Source organism: Melospiza melodia, chromosome 15 (assembly GCF_035770615.1).
Source record: "Melospiza melodia melodia isolate bMelMel2 chromosome 15, bMelMel2.pri, whole genome shotgun sequence".
Lineage (NCBI taxonomy): Eukaryota > Metazoa > Chordata > Aves > Passeriformes > Passerellidae > Melospiza > Melospiza melodia.
Genome location: NC_086208.1, coordinates 17394006 through 17412676, shown reverse-complemented (window position 1 = coordinate 17412676; position 18671 = coordinate 17394006). Strand labels below are relative to the sequence as shown.

The 18671-nt window shown below is 46.4% G+C and overlaps 1 protein-coding gene across 4 annotated transcripts in view; it reads right to left on the bottom strand.

The window, feature by feature from the left end:
- The window catches only part of MEF2A (myocyte enhancer factor 2A), an 81360-nt gene extending 80562 nt beyond the window's left edge, over window positions 1–798 (bottom strand). Inside the window, exon 1 of one of the 4 annotated variants that reach the window (XM_063169924.1) lies at window positions 566–798. The gene's annotated coding sequence lies outside the window, so the exon portion shown is untranslated. The remainder of the gene's footprint in view (window positions 1–565) is intronic. The other 3 variants (XM_063169923.1, XM_063169922.1, XM_063169919.1) reach the window with 3 other exon arrangements.
- Window positions 799–18671: the final 17873 nt, after the last annotated feature.

Below are 18671 nucleotides of genomic sequence, written 5' to 3'. Positions count from 1 at the left end.
ACACAACAGCCTGGGGCTCTCACCCCGGAGCGCTTGTCCCCCTGCCTTTCCCAGCACACCTTCCTGCGGCGCTCACTCAACTCCTGAAGCGTTCGCAGCTCCCCCGGCCGACCCCCGGCCGCTCCCGCATTCCACGGACGGGCTCCCGGGGAGCCTTTTCCTGTCGCTTCCCCGCTCGCTGCGATGTCGCCTTCCCCAGCGACACCCAGCACAAAGGGTCCTTTCCCCGCACCCCGGGCGCTCCAGGGCCGCGTACCCCACCCTCCTCGGCTCCCTCCCGCCCGGTCCCCGGGCAGCTCTACCGGCCTGGCCCGTAAATGTCCATCCCCTCCCGCGGGAAGTTCTGTGGAGGCCCCGGGAACTCGCCCACCCCGGGACCCCGCCGGCTCCCCCCGCTCCGCTCCCTCAGAGCGGGATGGGGCCGGCGGGGGGGGACCCTCCTTCCTTTCCCCCTTCCCCTCCCGCCAGCCCCTCGGCCGCTGTCCCCGGCCCCGGCCGAGCCTCGGGCTGAGGGAACGCGCCCCGCTGGCCTCGCGGAGCCGGGACCCCGGGACCCCTCGCTCACCGCCGCTCCCTGCTCGCTCCGCTCCCGCCGCGGCTCCTCAGGAGACACTGACACCGGCGCACGGATACCGCGCCGCGCTATTTTTGGGAAACAAGGCCCGACCGCGGCCGGAACTATAGCTCGTCACACTCCTCTTCAGTGTCCTTCCGCACGTTTCTCCGCGCAGCTCCGGCAGGGCCAAGGGCGCTCAACGGCGCCGGGCAGAGGCGGAACGGACCAGGGATGGCGGGGAGGGGCGCGGTGCTCCCGCGGCGGGCGGTGGGACGGGCACGGCCGTGCTCCGCACTCGAGGCATTGCCGGATTACTTTGTTGGGCCGGGGAGCGGCCGGGCCTACATTCCTGCCGGCCGACCCGCCCCGGAGTGACGGCGTGCACAGCCAATCGCACCGCCCGCGTGGGACAGCCCGCCAATCAGCGCGCAGTTGGTGGGCGGGGCATAGCGAAACGTGGACGCCTTGAGTGACATGGGAGCGCTCAATCAGAAAGGGAGGGAGGGAAGCAACAACCAATCAGAGCCCAGTGAGGGCAGGGCCGTTGGGAAGGGAACGCCCCTCCTGCCAGAGCTCGGCGGGTGCGCATGCGCAGAGCGCGGGGCCGGGTGGGCCGGCGGTGACGCAGCGGGCCTGGCCCGCCCCGAGTGGCGCCTGCGACACCGCGGGGCCTGCGGGGCTGGAGGGCGGCTCTGGGGCAGTAACAGCGAGGGCTTGGGGCAATAACAGCGAGGGCTTGGGGCAATAACAGCGAAGGCTTGGGGCAGTAACAGCAGGGCTTTGGGGCAGTAACAGCGAGGGCTTGGGGCAATAACAGCGAGGGCTTGGGGCAGTAACAGCAGGGCTTTGGGGCAGTAACAGCAGGGCTTTGGGGCAGTAACAGCGAGTGTTTGGGGCAATAACAGCGAGGGCTTGGGGCAATAACAGCGAGGGTTTGGGGCAGTAACAGCGAGGCTTTGGGGCAGTAACAGCCAGAGTTTGGGGCAATAACAGCGAGGATTTGGGGCAATAACAACGAGGCTTTGGGGCAATAACAGCGAGGGCTTGGGTCAGTAACAGCGAGGGCTTGGGGCAGTAACAGCCAGAGTTTGGGGCAATAACAGCGAGGCTTTGGGGCAATAACAGCGAGGGCTTGGGGCAGTAACAGCGAGGCTTTGGGGCAATAACAGCGAGGCTTTGGGGCAGTAACAGCGACTCCGGGGAGTGGGGCCGGTGCCCCTGCTGGGCCCGCTGCACGGCGCTGCCCCCGCGGATGAACAGCTCAGCTGGCCCTGTGTGTCACCCTCTGAAACCACCGCCGCCTCCCCAACACACACACATATATATAGTGTATGTGTATGTATAAAAATACACACTCTGTTCTCTATAGATACATTTTTATATACGATGTATCTATATACACTGTGTCTAGTATATGGAGTATATATGCAATATATAAAATACATGTATTATCCATATATACACACTAGGTATATACGTATCTAGTAGATATTATATAATTGTGAGAAATAGCCACTGGTAAAATTGAACAAGGACAAAGTTGTAAAAGCAAAACTATTAATACAAAGTCATTACTCTATTAAATATATAAATATATATTTTATATAGTATATATACTATACATATTATGCATTATAAATACATGTGTGGTATACAGTAAATACACACTATATTAATTCTACTCTAAATATTAATTGTATACTATATACCTAATTGTAAGTATAGTGACTATCTACTGTACAGATATAGATTTTTAAAATAATTTAAAATAAAATAAAATTATTAAATTAACGTTAATTTATTAAAAATAATACTTTTTAAAATAATTAAAATTCATTTAAAATTAAAATTAATTTTAAATTAAATATATTTTCTGCCTGGCTTGCTGTGACTCTCCCAGCTCTGAGGACATGAGCTGTGTCTCCACGTTCAGACAAAGGTGACAGTCCACCTCAGTTCCAGCTCCATGCATCCATCCCCACCTCCCATTATCTCAGCCAGAGCTGCCATTAATTGTGCTCTAAGCAGAGGAGACTGCTCGGGAATCCAGAATAAAAGCCATCAAATGGGCGTCGTTCTCCTTCACAGAAGGCGGCAGCTGAAGAGCGACCCAAAAATAAAATTTTGATGATAAAATGATACTTGCCAAAAATCATCTGCGCTCTACAGCTCTTCCAGATTTATCCTGTGAGATACCCACAGGCTCAGAGTGGAGCGACAGGAGCCATTTCACAGCTCCAAATCACTGCAAAGGGCACATCTCTAATCAGGACACCAGAACCAAGGGGGCTGTCTCTGAAAAGCAGAGATCAGAGGGGTTCTTTGTATTTTAGAATGGTGTCATTAACTGAAGACAAAAAGGTGGCTCCACAAAAGGTTGGGAATAGGATGCCAGGAATGATGCCAGAAACTCCCATCGGGGAGGGTGGTGACCATGCCATGGGATGGGAAAAGGTGGATCCTCCATGACCATTCCCAAAAAGTGAATGTTAATTTCTGGTGTCCATTTCCAGAAGTTTAGCACAAATGGAAACAGCAGTTCTCAGCTCTCAGAAATGCTGGAGTTCAGGGTTTGTAATGTACAGATTCGTTTGGATTTAAGAGTGCAGCTAGTGAATAAGTTGAACAGCTTCTGAAACATCCACCTTTTGTTCAAAACAGAGGTGCAAGAATAGACACTTCTTGTGGATCTAGGAAAAAGATTGCAAGAAGTGAAAAAGACAACAAAATATAAATATTTGCCATCTACAATCATATTTCCAAACTGCTTATTGCTGATCTGTAATAATCAGGAAGATATTTAAATCCATACAGTTTTGTTTCAATTTCAAGATGAACAGTCTAAATGTCATTGATTTTCATATGAATAAGATTTATTCTCTCCTTCCTCACTATACCTATCATCCATAATACCTGTAAGGTCTATTACTAGAATCTAATGATTAATACCACAAAATCCTCTCTTGACAGCAATATGCTGAGAAGATGTTAAGATAAAATACTGAATATTTAACTTATAAAAGTCAGTGGGAATCTGAGTAAGACATTGAAGCAAGGCCTGAGCAAGGACTTCTGGATATACTCATGAATTATTTTCAGTACATATTATTCCAAGCTGGCAAAAAATAGAGCAGGAAGCCAAAGAGATAAATAATTGGTTCTAATCTGTCCTTTTCAGTGGCACCACAAGAATAAGCAGAGCATGTGTTGCTCAAGGGATTTCTCTATGAGCCTTGCAAACAATGCCTCAGGGGCACAGAGCAGCCTCCTTCCCACTGAAATGCTTTCCTGCCCTGCTGGAAACACTGCCCTGTGTAACAATTGAGAAAAGGAAGTGCAGAATTCAGGTTGCAGTTGAAATTCCAGATGTTTTTTCCATGTGTGATGATGTGCTGCTGCATCTGCTCCTGCAGAACCCTCCTGGGACTGGTGGGGAACCAGGATGGGTGGTGGGGAGGGCACAGATGTCCTGATGTGTCACAGTGAGTGACAAATGTCACCCCTCAGGCTGACACAAATAAAGTCACAGAGGAGTTGGTGCATCAAAATCCTGAAATCACTCCCTGACCTGATGGTGCTGCAGTGGGTTTGATTTCCAGGACAACTGCAAAGACCAAATTCTCCTGGATAATACGAAGGGTGCAAAACTGTAGGTAATAAAGAAAAATGTACACTGCTGAGAAAAAATGGCAATCTTTGTAAGATTGGAGAAGCAGCAACATAAGAAAGCCCCAGAGAATATCACACTGGAGTGTCAATATGACAAGGGAAAAATTACCACAAGCATCTGCCAGGATCACTTGTGAGAGAAAAGGGAACAACCACTGACTGCATTTCTGCCCATCCGAGGTACAACCCAGAGACTGAAAAGAGCCCCCTGAAATCTCTTCCCTTGGCCAAATAGCAGGCACTGCAATTTCCATGATATCCAAAGAGAAATAAACTCAGAGCAGAGCAATAGCAAATATAAAGAAAGATAAGGAAAAAAGATAGCAGTGTTCTTAATTTTAACTGAATAGCCTCAGAGTTGCATAGAGTCATCATCCAGCAGTTGTTATGGCAATAAAGCTTTCCCTTGCATCTCTATTTCAGTGCATTTCCACCCACCCATTCAAGGTATTTTGGAGGCACTACCACCAAAATCAGATCTCTACTAACTTTCAACTTACATTTTAGGACCTTCTTAAAATCCACTCCAGAGATGTACCATGGCTTTTCCTCCTTTCAAATGCCCCTTATATTCCAGAAATCAGCTTTTTAATCTTGTGTCCTGGAGCAGAGAATCTGATCCCCATGCTTCTAGAGGTGAATGTTACATAAAACCAAAATGCAGGACTTTTAAAATCATAGCTAAGAGGAGTAGGGGATGTTATGTAGGTTTTGCATGTTTGCCAAACAATTAAGTTACCCTTCAAAGGGAAGGGGGGGGGGGTCTAAGAACAAGGTTTTCAGAACAAGGTTCCTACAAATCACAGGCCAGATTAATTCCTAACATTGTTCCTCTTACAATGGGGGAAACACTCTGTGAATGAAGATTTTGTAAGGGACTACTGATTGCAACAAAACTGAATTGTACACACAGCATTTCAGGATGGGAACTCGCATTAGAAACAAAGGCGAGGGGCAGGGGGGACTCCCACCTAGGGAGCAGGAAATCAGAGAGGAGCAGATAATGGTTCCTGGCCATTAAGGCTTTGGGTAACCCTGTTAACCCCATTGTCACCTCAGCACAAGCACTGCCTGTCCTCTCTCAGGGAGCTGGCTGGGAACAAAGTCCCCTGGGCTCCCTGTCTGTGCTCAGGAGTGCTGCTCTTACTCTCTTTGGCTCTGATGTTCCACTACACACAGATAAAATCAAGATTTCCTTATTTTACTGAAGTCCAAGTTGCCTGACAATGCATGAATTAAATTCACTCAATCCAGCCCATAAACTGCTCTCTATAAACCACTCGTACTTCTACATCATTATATGGTATACTCACTAATCTGATTGCCTTGGGAATATTTGTTTTTCCAAAACTTGTGGCCAAGGTACATAAGATTAGATCAGACACAGCTTGTCTAAGAATGCTGTTATGTGGGTGTACAGTGTATTTGCTAGTTTTGAGTTACAGGTAAAGGTACTCTTTCAAATTCTTCCAGCCAGGGGTGTGAGCTCAGTTCCCTGAAGTTTTCTGCTGCAGCACTTGGAACTTTACATTTTGGTGTTCTAACACTGGAGGATCAACAGGGAAATGCTGGCGTTGCCTCACCGAGGGCACACCCAGCCCGGACCTCAGCAAAATTTGTGATATTTTATAGGTCCCACAAGTCTCTCTGGGATTCACGCTCTTCTGCTGCGATTTTCTCACCATTCTGCATGTTAACATGAACCAACAGCTGGGTTTAGGAGATGGGCTATAAATAGCAACACCATGCTGCGAGCAAGCTTCTTGGAAAGTAAAGAAAATACGTTATTTAATGCACTCTGACATTTGCCTTTCCTCCCCTCATTCCTAAGCTGCACTCCTGTAAACACCCCTAATGACAAATGCAAAGAGGTTGACTTGTTCACATGGCCATAACAAGTGCTGCCTTGAGCCCAGGAGATGATATCCAGAGCCTCTCACCTCTCCCCTCAGCTGGCAGCCCCTGCACAGCAGGGAAAGGAGGCAGAGCGTGGATGGAAATTCCTGCTTCCAACAGCACTCCAGATTACAACCTTTGGTATTTTATTTTCATGGTTGCTCCATGTTGCTTCAGAAACTTCCTGCTTTTGCCATATCTTTCCATTCATTAAAGTTGCAGCTTGCAATTAAACATTCTGACATAACATAGCTGAGATTTTTTGGCAGCAGCCTTAACCAGAGGTTTTCAGAGTTTCCTGCAGACGGCTTTAAATTTTCATATCCTCATGAACGCTTGCCACCTTCTTTTAATAACTTGAAAAAATAAGCCTCTCTCAGGAACTTCATTGTTGCTGTATTTCCCCAGCACTCGCTTGCTGCTGTTAGCAATGTGTCGTGCACATGTATATTTATAGAGGGAGCAAAGCCTTCATATGCACTCTATAGTTTGACATCTCATAGGGAACACACAGATTGCTTAGCAGATCTAAAGAAAAATAGTTATGTTCAATATTTTCATTATTAAAATGTAATTTTCTCTTCTGACAGCATTGTGTTATTTCACCCCTCAAAAACAATCATGTTTACTGCATTATTCAAAACTTACAGGCCCTCATCTGTTAATAATTTTGTAGCTTTATACATATTATGACTGGTATATATTGCAACACTGAACTATTTGTATTATTTTTATGCAACAAAGTATTTCTTAGGATAAATCTTGACCTTTTTCCAAGGAGCTGGAAATCACTTAAAAGGATTTTAAAGCTATTTGCATTTTTAAGGTGTAAAATATATTTTATAATTTGGAGAGCTGTTCAAATACTGCTTGCCATTATCTCCAATATAGATTTGAAATTTATTTTAAAGGGGATCTTTTTAATGTTCAAACTGACCTTAAAGTCTTTTTTCTTCTAACATTACCTGGCAAATAAATTCTTAAAGGGATATTATCAATTTAAGAACTATGCTTTAGTCTGGAAAAATTTCCAAGAGATTAAAGAGAAAATGGCTCCTTTTTTCTGTAAGTTTAATTTCTATATTTGACAGCAGTATGTGTGGTCAGTATCTCATGCTGTTAGGAAACAAAAGGGACAGAAATAGATATAGGAGACCATAATACCTGAAACGTTTTTGAACTACTTTTTAAAAGTAGATTTGAAGCTGATGGGGCCTCTTCAAGTGACAAAAGACTTGTGGAACTCTTAAAAGCCAGATAAGTTTCTCCTGACTTGTGCAGAGCACCCTCAGCTCCCTCTGCAATCAGCTAAAGTTGCTCTTAAAATGCAAATTTAAGTGTTATTATTTTCCCCTGCATTTTGTCTGCTTCACTTTAAACTCACTGACCAAACTGCAATACAAAAAGGATAAAATACATTTTTTTATCCTGATCTGGTAGCCTTCATACCCAGAGCCCACCGTGGCTCTGCAGGATCTGTTAGAGTGTGCAAGGCACAACAAAGAAACTTCTAAAGCAGTTAACTTATGAATAAAGACTAATTTTTAAACTTGGGCAGTTTACAAGGTATATTCCGGGGTTTTATAATGGTGAACAGACTCCTCAGTATAAATATTTCATTGGTGCACATCCCATTGATTTCTTTGGGAGCACATGCAGGATGGTTGGTCTGTATCCCACAGGATAAAGAGCACCCAGCATCTTCCCTGCTCCCCCTGCCCCTTCCATGTGAAGGAAAAAAAGTCATGGATTGTCTCTTGGAGTCTGGAAAAATCAGCTGAAAATGTGAAGTGTTAACGTGGATCAACTGGTGCACGTTTCCCAGCTCTGAATCCCACCAGGCGTTTGTTACGGGGTTTGTGGTTTTCTTGGCTGGGATTTTGGATTATTGCATACTTTCTCAACCCTTTACTAAAAATATGCTCGGTTCTTACCATGAAATGCGGCAGCACATTTGTTGCAATCTCTGAGGATGGTTTCTTATCTGTCAAACAGTTTAGAAGACAAACTGGCACGGAGACAGCTCACCTGTTTTCTGTGGTTTTCTGTGATTAACTGCGTCTCAGACCCCATTGTGGCACGGAGGCCAAGTGTTCTGAGACAAAGCTCATGTAAACAGGTCACCTCTCCCTAAAATGCCATTTCATTCCCAAGCCAAGCCAGCTGGCTTTGGACAGAAAGTTCTTTTCTCCTTGCGTGGGCAAACTTTATCGCCTTCCCATCCTTTTTCTCTTGCTGTCACATTACTGCAGAGGTGGCGGTGGCTGATAGCAGAGTGAGAAGCAGTGTTCAAAATGTGTCCAAGATAATAATGCCTGGTCCTGCAGCCATGTGTTGAATCCATCCACGTGATCTCACATAGCCTAATCAAATGTCTTCCCCTTCATTATATGAAAGATGAACTGAGATTGAATTCAAGTTTTTGAGTTAGAAAGAAAAGTAACCCAAAGTTCCAGTGTTTGATCCTGCATTTCACTGGTCTCAGTTTCAAAGGGTCCAAGCACATACTGTGTTTGGAGCTTTTGAAACTTTAATTTCAATTTAGCAAATCCTGTTGTGTTCCTTGCTGGAAAGAAGCAAATTTCTTCTTGGAAAGTATGACCATCTCCCACAGGGCAGAGTAAGAAACAGAGTGTTATTTGGGAGGAAAGCTGAAAGTTTGGGATTGTGGGGTTTCTCTTTGTTGTCTTGTGGTTGGTTTGTTGAGATGCAAGCCCATTTTAGATTCCAAAATGAAAGGCCTTCAAACTCCTCCATAAAACACTGCTCCAGAAAGTCAATGGAAAGTCTCATTGATTCAAAGACCTGACCTGCACAACTGCACCATTTGAGCAAATGAAAAAAATCCACAATAAGTACAGTTTAATTGGCGTAAAAGTGGCTTAAATCTGTTTTACTCCACTTAAACCAAGCTGAACTGCTCTAAACTAGGCTAAACCCCTGACTGCCGAGGAAGGCAGGCTCTGGATGTGCCATGCCCGAGCTGTACCTTCCTTCCCCTGGGGAGGGAGGAGAGGCTACCTCGGCTCACCCGGCAGGTATGCAGCTGGAACAGCTGACACACAGAGCCTCCTTATCCCCGCACTAATTTGTCCGGTGTCCACAGCCATAGTTACACTTGTTTATAGAACAGCAGTTTAAAAGGACACTTTCAGGGGCTGAATCCATGAATGAGCGATCTCATTCAGGTCCTGACGTGCCTGACAACTCACCGCGCATCAGCTGAGCCTCGCTAATTGACCGTGTGTGTTTGCTCTTAGCCCGTGGCCACCGGCGATGGAAGAAACCCGTTCAGGCTTCTCTGTTCCTTGGCCCGAGGTCACGCTGACACGGGGAGCTCACGTTTGCTGCGGGAATGCTGCGACTGCGGTGTCCTGATGGTGCTGGCAGCCAACAGCATCCCCGACCAACAGCATCTTGGTCCAGGTGCGGTAACTGAGAGCCTCAATCAGGTGTGAGCTCAGGGCAGGGCAAGTCAGTCTGGGGTGGATTGAAAGCAAATTGACCCAAATCACTCCTAGTCCGGAGTAAGAGTGGGTAGCCAGCACTAGCTTAACTAAATTCAATACAGCTGAATCTAATGTATATGGAAAAACTTTCAACTGATCATAAAAAGCCAAAAATCTTATGTTCCTTGCTTTAGGGCACATGCATTCACTTCAAACAACAAATACAACTGGACACATAAAGCAAGCGAGTCAAATCCACAACTATCCCTGCAAACAGCAATCAGAGAAGCAGCAGAACCTTCTCTGGCTCTCCTGGCAGGTTTGTGACACTCGTTTTGGGCTGTAACCTGCTGAAAGGGAGGGTGAATATTCTGTGCTGTCTCAGAAGTGTGTGCTCTGCCTTTACTTATAACAAGTATGTAACAACCCTAACACAACCCTGGTAAAAGTCAACTGTGAACAAACACAAAACAGCTGAGTTTGTTTTCATTCCTTGAGCGTGATGAAAAGTATTAAGGATCAGAAGATGATACAGAGGCTGAAAAGTAAATCTAGGTTTCATACATTTTAATATCCAAAATGTTATTAGTAATTTGATCTAGCAGAAAATTCTCTAATTACTAAAAAGCAAATAAAGCTTCATTTCCTCAAATGGTTTTACTCTTCATCTCTAGAAACTGCTGCTTCCCTAGAAATTAGGGAAATATAGCTGGGATTAGTCATATAGGGACAATTTTTTTAATCCTTTACCAAAGGGAGATGGATTTGAATGAAGGAATGTGGCCCCCTAGTTCCCATTTCCTGGCTGAGTTATCTCTTCTAAGAAATTCTTTCATGGAGAGTGTCCGTGGGAAACTAGTCTGGATTCTTTGTGTTGTGTGAGATTTTAGAGGACTGTTATGGATCAGCATCCCACCAGGGAGGATACAAGATGCAAATGCACAGTAAAATGAGAGTCTTGCCCCTACAACATGCTAAGTAGTCCTGGCTGCAGGCTGTGCTCCAGATTTATTCCTCTGTGGCTGTTGAGAACCAAGGAGTTGTCCTGCAGCCTGTGGGAAGGAATGCAGCCCTTTCTCATGGTGGTTACTCAGCCCATTCAAGGTAAAAATACATCACCCTGCACACTATGGGACTGTGCTGTCCCTGCCCTTTGCCGTGGAGTCACTTTTGCTCCCTGATTTTTTCCCCTCCGTACAGCACTGTACTCACACTGCACAGTTGCAGCAGACCACACATTTTGAACACAGGAAAAAAATAAGCATATTATTATCAGGATAATTGAGTGTTGGAAAGAAAGTTGCCTCCAGCACTCTGTCCAGATTAAAATCTCAATCAGCACCATTATCTGGGAAGTATCTGCAGTGACACGTGCATGCTCTGCATCTCAGTCAGCAATCTGGCCCAAGCATTTGCAGAAGCTTTAGCAATTTCTTTAATGACCCTTACAAGTCCTCCATCTATTCAAAAGCTGAAATGCCAGTCTATGGAAGACAAAAACTCCTAAAACAGCAGATTGAAGTACTCCATGTAAATTGAGCAATTTCTGTTAACACATGTCGACTAAATCAGAGCTGCCAATCAGCCAAGCTGCTCCTCTGTGACAACAAACATCTGAGGTACTGGAGCTTGAAGTTAATCGAAGTTATTTATTTTATCATGCAGAACTAAGCCATCAGCCATTGCTCTCACAGACATGGTTTTCATCTTCCCCTTTAACCAGGGTACACTTGCTTTCTTCAGAGGAAGATAAATGTTATGTACTTAGCCTCAATTTTAACCTTAAAACTTCAGCTATTAAGAGCTGATGTTTATTCTGCCTCTAGTACCAAATTATTCAGGCAGGCATAATTTGGGATCACTGAAAGAAGAAAACCTAAACCACAGCTATTGTCAATTCCAGACCAAGCGCTTTTGTTTGTGTCAACACGAAGCAACCACGAATGAAAGCACTGTAGCTAATACTGGTTTCCTCTCACCATGTCAGTGATCTGAAAGGTTCCTTCAGAGGATTATTGTTTAAGAACTGGTTCAATGGAAGAGTAAATACCTCCAGCAAGCAGAGCAAAGCCGTTTCCACAGCACCATTTCTATACCCTACCATCAGTTTATTTCTTTTCTTCTGGTGCACAGTGTTGCTTCCCCATCATCAAGGGTGAAATTATCATTTAGTAACATTTCTCTGACTTTGGACTGATTCCACTGACTGTTGATAGTGGTTGCCTCCAAAGGCCCTGGGGATGCATGTTGTGCTGCATGCTCTGTGAGGCTCCTCCTGAACAATGCAGAGCTGATCCCTCTCTCTGTGCCAGCTCTCTCGTGAGCCATGCGCTGGGGTAACGGTTCCAATTTCCTTCTGTGTCCTGGAGATTTTGGCTCCAGCCATGCTTGTTTGCCATGAGAAGGTTCCAAAATAAGAAGCACATTCATTCCTGCTCCCTTCTTTTCACATGGTTGCATTTAGCCTTTCTTTTAGTGCTTTCCTCCCATCACAAGGCTGGGAGTAGTCGCTGTCTTACTGCTTATGGAAATCATAATTTATGCACTGTCCCAATGATTTGCTTGTATCTGAGCTGCTCTCAGCCGATCTGACTTTGTAGCCTATAGCTTTAGGTGCATCTGATGATTCCCCTTTTTCCCCTCATTGTTTTGGTTCGTTAGTTTTAGCACTGCTGACACAAACAGTGCATTTCAAAAGGCATCTTTCCTGTGGGCTCTGTTTACTCGTTAATGTGGCTAAGTGTCATCTGAAGTCCTGGGTGACAGCTTGCTTTGCTTTACATTGCAGCGTTCCCATATAAGATTTATTGTGTCTGAAAGAAAACACAGCTACATCTGTAGGAAAGGGAAGAAAGTCATGGGAAAAGGGGAGTTGCTGGAGTTCTGGCTGTGAGGGGGACTGAGGAACTTGACATTTAGGCTCCTGCACAAGATGTAATTTCCAGCTGAACAGCTCAGGCACTTATACAGCTTCACTTTGGCCCCAGCTGTGCACTAAGTGCAGCCGACATCTCTCTTAAGAGCCACTCACAGCAACCTGACTTGATGTGACTGTTTTGTTTTCAGTAAAAGGCAGGAGGAAAGTTGCTTTAGCAAAGTAGCTGATAGCCCACATGAACTGGATTGGAGCATTTTGTCCGGGCCACTCAGAAGGGAAGCAAAGTCGCTGGGAAAATGGCAGATGAATCTGACAGCTTGCAAATAAAGTTTTCCTGGAAACGTTGCACACTGAGTTGATGGCTGTGTAGCTTCTGGTACTGAATTATTGGTACAATCCCAGTTCTTTCCAACGAATCGCATTTTCCTCACTTCAGGATTAATCAACATGTCATTTAGATGTACTCTCAGACAATAAGCACTATGATATGGATGTCAAACTATTTTAGGTCAGGCAGTTTTCCATTTTTAGCTTATATATTCTGTTCGAGGACTAATGCCTCAGATTCAGAAAAGGCAAATGTCACAAGATCTGAGTAAAATCCTGACTCCATGAAGGATCAGAGTCGTGCCATTGACCGTGATAGGGCCAGGATTTCACCTGATGGGTCTGTTTTAATTAAAGCTTCTTCCTGCTCAAATTATGGTTCTATCCTCAGTAACTGAGACAGTTACTCAAATTTGCTTTTAAAATGCTTCACTGCACCATGACACTGCCTAGCACACAGTTTTTTGCTGTAAATCCTTGAAATCTTTATGTACCATTCTAAGATAACCAAGACTGAATTTTGCGTGTGTACTTACATATAAAGATCCCTGTTTTCTTGTACACTGCGTGTGTACATATGCACATACATGCACACACAGAGACACAGTTCCTCCTCCATTAACATTGAATACATGTAAAATTTCTCATGAAAAGCAGTCTCCAAAATTGAGAAAGTAAAAAATTTTAGGAATAGAAAAAAAAATTTGCTAATCCAGCTAGCTAATATATGCATTTAAAATGGAGACAGCCTTTCATCTTAGTCCAAATTTGACACATGTAGATGTCTGTCCACCTTCAGAGCTCAGAATTCACCATGGCCCATCAGGTGTCACATTGTACAAACATTTTCTTGCAGAAACTCAGAGCCAGTGAGGACGGAATTCAAACCCTCCCTGTCCACAGTGAGTCCCTGCCATCCCAAACAGAGCAGAAACGCTGGGTATGCCTGCGACAGGGAGAGCCAACTGGAGGCCCACAGAATTTGGATGCAGCTCCCAAAGCAGTTTTCCTTGGCCAGGAGGATCTGGCTGGCTCCAAGGCCAACCATGTGGTGCTGTTTTTTGTGCTTGGGGCAGGGTGCACAGGGAGCTGTGTCTGCCTGATCTTCCTGGGCCCAGCTAACCTGCCCCAGCCCGTATGAAAATGGCTTTCTGAATCCTATACAAGTTGTCTATCCTTGTCTCCATGCCTTTCTGCACACAGAGGAAAACTTATTTCACTCATGGTCTGAGCTGGCCAGAGCCCTGAGCTCAAGCTAATATCCTGCCTCTCAGCAGGCCACAGTAATTTGGGCATATAGCACATTAGCTGCAGCTCCATGGCTTCTGGTTCTCTTGGCCAGCAGCCAGAGTAAGCTCGTATCTGCCTGCAAAAGCCCGTGTAGACATCGCTGCTGAGCCTGGTAGGCAGAAGACCTGTGACAGGAGTGGAAAAATACTGCTCCTGCACAGTAGGAAGCAGGAGAGGAGCTTGTGCTTTACAGTCTCTCAGCGTCTCTTCCAAGTGCTGGGGACCTTCACGTCTGAGCACGGCTGCCCAGTCTGACCAGTCAGGCCTAAATCCCAGTGAGTCCTTGCCTGTGCTGAACATGCAAATGCCCACACTGCAGCTCATGAAGTACCTGCCTTCTTGAGATTCGATCACTCTCAAACCCCTGACTAATTTCTCCCATTAAGTCTCCTAATCTCCAGGCTATCATTTCTTTTTAAACTGCCCCATTGATTTAGTAGCCTCTTTAAAAGGAGCATTAAAATTATTCCCCCTCTGCAGCACTGCTCTGGTTCATTAATTACTTCACATTACCAACATGAAACTTGTAAAGCAAAAGAAATTTGCAGCTCTGACTTACAACTGCTCTCCCAGTTTCTGATCCCAGCTCTGGGCACTGGCTGTGCTGGGCAGTTCCAGCCCCTGCCCTCAGTGCTGGCTGCACAGACACACTTGGAGCCTTTCACTGCTGCAAAACTCCTGACAGAACCATTTTGTGGATCAGGGCTCTCTGCACTTTACTCATACAAAAACTGCAACAATCTGAGTGAGAATCAGCTTTTGGGGTCATTTTGGATCCTTCTTACCCATTTTCTTTCCTCTTTTTCTCCGAGAGGAAGAAACCACATGGGCCTCTGGTCCCTCTCCTCAGCCCTGCAGAATCACTCTCCTGTGTACACAACAGGTAAAAAGATGTATTTCCTTTTAGAAATCTGCAGATAATACAGATTCAGTGGTGGCTCTCCTCATCTGTCAAAGATAATGAGCTGGGCAGGAGATAACAAATATAGAACTGCATCCCCACAGATTGTACCTAACTGGCCACAGGGGAGCAGGGTGACAACTCTCCCAAGTGACATTTCTGCCAGGTGACACCTCTCCCATGTGACATCTCTGCCAGGTGACACCTGTCCCAGCTGGCACACTCCAAGGAGTTTGTGTGCCTCGCAGGGAGCAGCAGTGCTGGCAGCACCTGAGCCTTGCCCCTGCAGCAGAGAGGACGCAAAGGGGGGCTGCAGCCCCCAGTGCCCAGCCAGGCTGGGGGAGCTGAGCCTCTGCTCCACAGGCAGCCCGTGCTCGGGGAATCTCCCCTCAGCTGCTGCAGGAGCCTCAGCAGCAGCACCAGCTGCAGGCTGTGCCCCAGGGCTCACCCCTGCCTCCCACCTCAGTGCTCCAGCTCTCCAGCTCCCTCCCTTCCACACCTCACTCTCCAGCCCGGGAGCTCGCAGAATAAAGTTGTGCCGACTGACTATTCCTCATGCTTAGCAGAAAGGGAACAGCAGAGCGATCATCTTCCCAGTGAGTCAGTGCTTGCTGGAGGATGCATGACTCACTAGTCCCCACACGGGCTGCCTCCCTCCTCCCCCACCGCTGTGCCTCACCTCCAGCCTCTCCTGTTCCAATCCCACCTTTACAAAAATCATCTTTATTCATTAGTCCTTCCTGCCTTTACCTTCTTTGCTATGAGAAGCCTGGGGACAGGGAAAACTTAGCAGTACTCCTTAGAAAAAGGTGCTGCTCATTTTCAGCACCCAGCTCGAGGTGTGCTGGCTCCTCTGGACACCAAACACAGCTGTGCAGCCACAAAGGGGCTTTCCAGGGAACCCCATCAGAAGCAGCAATTCCTGCTCCAATACATCCTTTTGGGATGCAGGCAAGATCCCAGTGTTCTTCAGCTTCCCCTCCAGCCATTGTTATGATTTCTCAGGGGTATTTCTGTTAAGGACCCGCTCCACTAAGAAATTATGAACCTGGATTAAGGAGAAGCAGTAACTGCTGATTGAACCAAGAGGAGAATCAATGAGCCAGTGTTAGAAATCAAGGAACAGAGTGCTTTTCCCCCATCAGTTCCAGTGCAATGCTGTTCACTTCTTGCTTCCTGACTTTTACAGAGGCCTAGTTATTCTCATCTTATCCCACTGAGCTAATTTTCCTCCCAGAAATAAAGTCCTGGCTGCTCGAGATCACAGCAGGAAGGAGTCAGGATTTTATACCATGGAAAGGACATTGGCTATAATGCAGAAATGGGGATGGGAGAAACTGCTGACCTTTAAAAAGGGAAGAAAATGGAAGGTTCTCTTACCTTTTGGGACCTGCAGAAAATGAAAGCATGGAACTTCTGCAAATACAAGCTCATGAAGCAGTGCTGGGTACCAGATTTGCAGCACAAACACGCCACAAGCATGGACTCCCAGCCCAAGCAGGGCTGCAGCAGTAGCAGGGAAATATTTTGCAGCAAATGTCATGTACTGCTGGGTGGAGTGGGAAGAGCCTTTACCCCTTTCTGGTGGGGTCCTTAATGGATGTGCTGAGCTGCAAAAAGGTCCAGGGAGAGTTCAAGCTCCTGCTCCTGCCTCCAGGTGTGACTGCCATGCAGACAGTGATGAAGGTGATAATTTGCTCAGCTATGAAGGTGATCTCTCCACAGGGAGGGACTTGCCCTGCCTCAGCCCACGCTGTGTTTTCCTAGGAAAAAAGGCAGCTCAGCATCCTGTACTCTTTGGAACATAATATCTTTTGCTGATAATAATCACACGTTGTCATCATGAAGGGCAAAACTTCATTAGCCAGCCAGGCCTGGTTTCTTCAGAAAATAATCAGAAAACAGCTAAAACCCAAAAGCCCCAGCACATTTGTGTAACTTTACACTGAGATTTTGTGACAGCCTGAGCTGGATGGCTCATGCCAGTTCCAGCTCCAACCACAACACCCAACAGGGCAGACCCTGCTGGTGGGGGACCCATAAGAGGACAAAAGCCACAAAATCAACTCATCCAACCCCAAAACTGGGCAGTGGTTGCCAAGGGAGGGCATGGGGTGGATAGAGTGATTCAGAGAAAATTCCTCAGCTTTTTAAAATCGTCCCTGCCCAATGGAAATGCCAAAAGAGTAGCAATTCTGCCGGCTTCTGTCTTGCAGTGAAATCTTTTGCCTGGAGCAGATCGGGATTAGCTCGTTACAGGGCAGCATGTATGACACATCCTGGCCACAGCCTGAGTGAGCAGAGGCTGCTCTCCTCGGGCAATCCCTGCCTCTCCCTCAATCTCCTACAGCTCCACACACACGGAATGAGGCTCGGTATTAAAACCAGCTCTGTCTCCCCTCCTGCTCTCAAATACAAGCAATTTAAATCAGAAGCCTTTCTTACAGGGAAGAGCAGAAAGCCAGTGTTTTGAAGCCACATTCTTCTCACTTGTTAACATTGAGCCCAGCCTTCTGCTCATAAATAATGCATATAGCTCTTTTTCCTCAATTACGCAGTAGTGTCAGATTCCACACTCTGCCTTCCCAGAGTTACTTTCTGTCTCTTCTGGAGACAGCAAGGCCCACTTGGACGTCTGCAAGAGCCACAGACTCATTAGACCTGACGAGGATCCTTTCCATCCACCAGTAAAAAGATCCACACCACCTTTGTCCCGGAGTTTCGGTAATTATCCCTCGCTGGACTGCAGTGCTGGGGAGAAAGTGTTTACAGTAAACAGGTTTTGCCTTCTCCCAGCATTCGTGGTGCAGAGTCTAAGTGCACTCCAGGATGCCAGGGTGAACTGGGCAGGAGGGTCACTGCACAGCTCATGGGCTGGAGTGCACAGAGAGGAGAGAGGAATTAATGCTCCCGTGGGCTGAGCAGGGAGCCAGAAAAATCATGGGGAATTCAGTTTGTCAGGTGTGTCAAAAATGTGAAAACAAAAGAAAACAACCCCTCTTCTTCTTCTGCCCACCATCTTTTTTGATTAATTTAAACTTGCTGAGATGAGAAGCCAAGATTTCTGCTTTGCTATCAACAGCTTGCTCTCTATAGATACTGACTCATTACTGAGAGGCTGCCTGTCTTTATGCCTTAAACTAGGCAGCCAGAAAATGTTACACTGAAGTATTGCATGTTATAGATTGACAACATTTAAAACCTAGATGGCCAAGCTACTGATATAATTTCCATACTCATTAACCATGACATCTCCAGTTCTCCCCCACAGCATTCTGTCAGATTTAGCCAGACCCAAAACCTGTCTTAGCTGCCAGAAATCATTTCTTTACTCCTCCACGGATTGGCATCGCCTGAATGTGCTCTTCCCCCTCGGAGCAGAAGTTTACAGAAATCCCTTTCCCGTTTCCCAGCTGTGCATCCTGCCTGCCCTGCGCGCACACACGCTCTGTGAGCTGTCCACAGCCGTGCCCTGTCTGGCTGGCGAGCTGCCTGCTCACAGGCTGCTCCAGCGCTGCCCTTGAGCAGCAGGCAGTGCCAAGTCCCTCTCAGCAGCTCACGCTCCGTGCGAGCTCTAACCGATCCTGCTGGATGGCTTCACCCGCACGCTGACATCGACCTCTCGGGGACCCCAGGTTTGCCCATGGCAACGAGCTCCTGAGTATTTGCAGGCTCATTTTTGCCAGGTTGTATTGTCAGAGCCGT